Source organism: Orycteropus afer, unplaced genomic scaffold (genome assembly GCF_000298275.1).
Source record: "Orycteropus afer afer isolate SDZICR_OR568_19922 unplaced genomic scaffold, OryAfe1.0 scaffold00039, whole genome shotgun sequence".
In the NCBI taxonomy this organism is placed as follows: domain Eukaryota; kingdom Metazoa; phylum Chordata; class Mammalia; order Tubulidentata; family Orycteropodidae; genus Orycteropus; species Orycteropus afer.
In genome coordinates this window covers 8,639,765-8,643,304 of record NW_006921626.1, presented here as the reverse complement: position 1 = coordinate 8,643,304, position 3,540 = coordinate 8,639,765, and positions in this window count along the sequence as shown.

The following is a 3,540-nucleotide window of genomic DNA, read 5'->3' as shown; positions in this document are numbered from 1 at the left end:
GCTAACCAGACGGCTGGCGGTTCAAACCCACCAGCCACTCCTCGGAAGGAAGGTTGGGCAATCCTACTTCCGTAGTGATACTGCCTCGGAAGCCCAAGGAGGGGTCGCTATGAGTCGGGTTTGACTCGACGGCACGTAACAACAACAACAACAGTTGCTCAAAGATGAGGCAGTCTGCTTCCATAAGGATTTATAGCCTTGGAAATCCGACGGGGCAGTTCTACCCTGCCCTATAGGGTCACTATAGGTTGGAATTGACTTAATGGCAGTGGATTTTTTTTGTTTTTTTAATTTTGATTCACACACACCATCTTCCATGGTAGAACCTATAGCCTAAGATACACAGTATTTAAAATCCAGAGCAGTTCAGAAATGTCAGAGAACAAGCAAAACCAAGATATGCTTCCTGAATATTTCTCAGATGTGAAGGCCTTCTGTTATTTTATTATCCTAAAAGAAAAAAAAAGTTTATCACCTCTTAGATTAACTTCTTTCCAACCTTGTACATAACTACATAATATATAGTAATTGCAAGAAAAGAAATGAGAAAGCACCTTGGAGTGGGGAGACTTTTATTGCACAGGTCTTTCTGCATAATTCTTCACATTTAGCTCCAATATGGGGGAGGGGCTGTGTAGTGGGGATGGTAGCTGTAAATCAGCTCTTTTATTATGTAACATAAAATAGACCAGTCATGGTGTTGGGCTCTATCATTTTGGAAAGTATACAAGAACAGATACTGTCTTTCTGAGTACCATGGTATACGTATTTTAATATTCCTGATAGTTTTGTTGATCCTTGAAGTATCTTTATAAAGAGATCACTTTTGTTTCCTTGACAGTGGAGAAAATCATTGTTAATGTCCTAAACCAAAACTAAACGACTTGTCCGGGAGTTGATTCTGACTCATGGTGTTACCCAATGTGTACAGAGTGGAAGTGAGCTCCATAGGGTTTTCAAGGCTGTGCCCTTTCAGAACCAGATTGCCAGACCTTTTTTCTGAGGCACTTCTGGGTGGGTTTGAACTGCCAATCTTTTGCTTAATAGTTGAGCACTTAACAGTTTGTACCATCTAGGGACTCCCAATAATGTCCTAAACCAAACCAAAACAAACCCAATGCCATTTATTTGATTCCGACTCATAGTGACCCCCATTGAGTTTCTAAGGCAGTAAATCTTTACGGAAGTAGATTGCCCAGTCTTCCTTCTGCGGAGTGGTTGGGGGGTTTGAACCACCAACATTCTGGTTAGCAGTCAGATGCCTTAGACACTGTACTACCAGAGCTCCTTGTTAATGTCCTACACCATCTTTATTCTATGTAGTTTGCAGGTCTGAGATAGGGCCAGGGAGGCATCTGGAAATCTGTACCATGGACATTACATAGAAGTGAAGAAGAATAACTTTTCTTTTCCTGCTTTGTAAAGGGCCTTTGCTCTCTGATTAGGATTTACGCCTGGAAAATAGTAAAAGCTGATGAATTCATTTGTTTTTCTTGTCAGGTAACTCCAAGAGGGCTAATGAAATTTCATAGTGGTGGTAATAATAATAATAATAATAATAATAATTTATCACATGTTTATAGCTCATTAAAGTTTAAAGGTGCTTTTAGATTCACTATCTTGTTTACCACCACTCGTCTGTCAGTTCTTTATACTGTGGTAGTGTGTGTGAAGCTGTGATGCTGGAAGCTATGCTACCAATATTTTGAATACCAGCAGAGTCACCCATGGTGGACAGGTTTCAGCAGAGCTTCCAGGCTGAGGCAGAGTCAGGAAAAACTCCTGACAATCTACTTCTACAATAATTCGTTGCTCAAAACTTTATGAATAGCAGCAAGAAATTGTCTGATAAAGTGAGGGAAGGTGAGCCCCTCAGGTTGGATGACACTCAAAACAGGAGTGAGGAAGTGCTGCCTCCTCAAAATAGAGTTGACCTTAATGATGTGGATGGAATAAAGCTTTCAGGACTTCATTTGCTGATGTGGCACCACTCAACATGAGAAGAAGCAGCTGCAAATATCCATTAATAATCAGAATAATTCATGGAATGTATGAAGTATGAATCTAGGAAAATTAGAAGTCATTAAAATGAAATGGAACACTTAAAGATCTATATCCTGGGCCTTAGTGAGCTGAAATGGATTGGTATTGGCCATTTTGAATCTGACAGTTATGTGGTCTACTATGCCAGGAATGACAAATCCTGGCATCACATTCATTGTCAGAGAGAACATTTCAAGATCTATCCTGAGTACAACAACTGTCAATGATAGGATAATATCCATATGTCTACAAGGTAGACCAGTTATTAATGACTTTTTTTTTCAAATTTAACCACCAATCACTAATGCCAAAGCTGAGAAGTTAAAGACTTTTTACCAACTTCTGCAGCCTGAAATTGATCAAACATGCAATCGGAATGCATTGATAATTACTGGTAATTGGAATGCAAAAGTGGGAAATGAAGAAAGATCACTAGTTGGGAAATATGGCCTTGGTGATTCAAACAACATCAGTGATGGAATGATGGAACTTTATAAGACCGATGACTTATTACTTTTCAACAATGTAAATGGTGACTATACACGTGGCCCTAATTGGATGCAATACACAGACTATGTCTGTGGAAAGAGATGATCATCTGTCAGAATGAGGCCAGGGACTGACTGAGGAACAGACCATCAGTTGCTCATATCAAGTTTAAGCTGAGGCTGAAAAAACTTAAGTCTACAAAAGCCAAAGTATGACTTTAAGTAGTATATCCTACCTGAATTTAGAGACCAACTCAAGGATAGGTTTGATGTGCTGAATACTAACGACTGAATACCAGTTGAGTTGTGGGATGACATTAGGGATATCATACATGAACAGAGCAGAACGTCATTAAAATGGGAAAAAAGGAAGAAAACCAATGGCTGTTAGGAGAGACTCTGAAACTTGCTCATGAACATATTGTTGTTAGATGCTATCATATTGGCTCCAACTCATAGCCACCTTATGTAAACAGAACAAACCACTGCCTGGTCCTGTGTCATCCTCACAATCCCTGCTGTACTTGAGCCTATTGTTGCAGCCACTGTGTTAATCCGTCTTGTTGAGGATCCCTTTTTTTCGATGATCCTCTGTTTTACCAAGCATGATATCCTTCTCCAGAGAGTGCTCCCTTCTGACAACATGACCAAAGTATATGAGATGAAGTCTGACCATTCTCACTTCTAAGGAACATTTTGGCTGTACTTCTTCCAGGAAAGATTTCTTCTGGCAGACATGGTATTTTCAGTATTCTTCACCAACACCACAATTCAAAGGTATCAATTCTCCCATGGTCTTCCTTATTCATTGTCCACCTTTCACATGTATATTAGGTGATTGAAAATACCATGGCTTGGGATGTTGTTGTTGTTGTTGTTGTTATGTGCCCTGGAGTCCTTGAGTCAGACCTGACTCATAGTGACCTCTTCTTGGGTTTCCAAGGCTGTATCACTACAGAAGTAGATTGCCCAACCTTCCTTCCGAGGAGTGGCTGGTGGGTTTGAACCA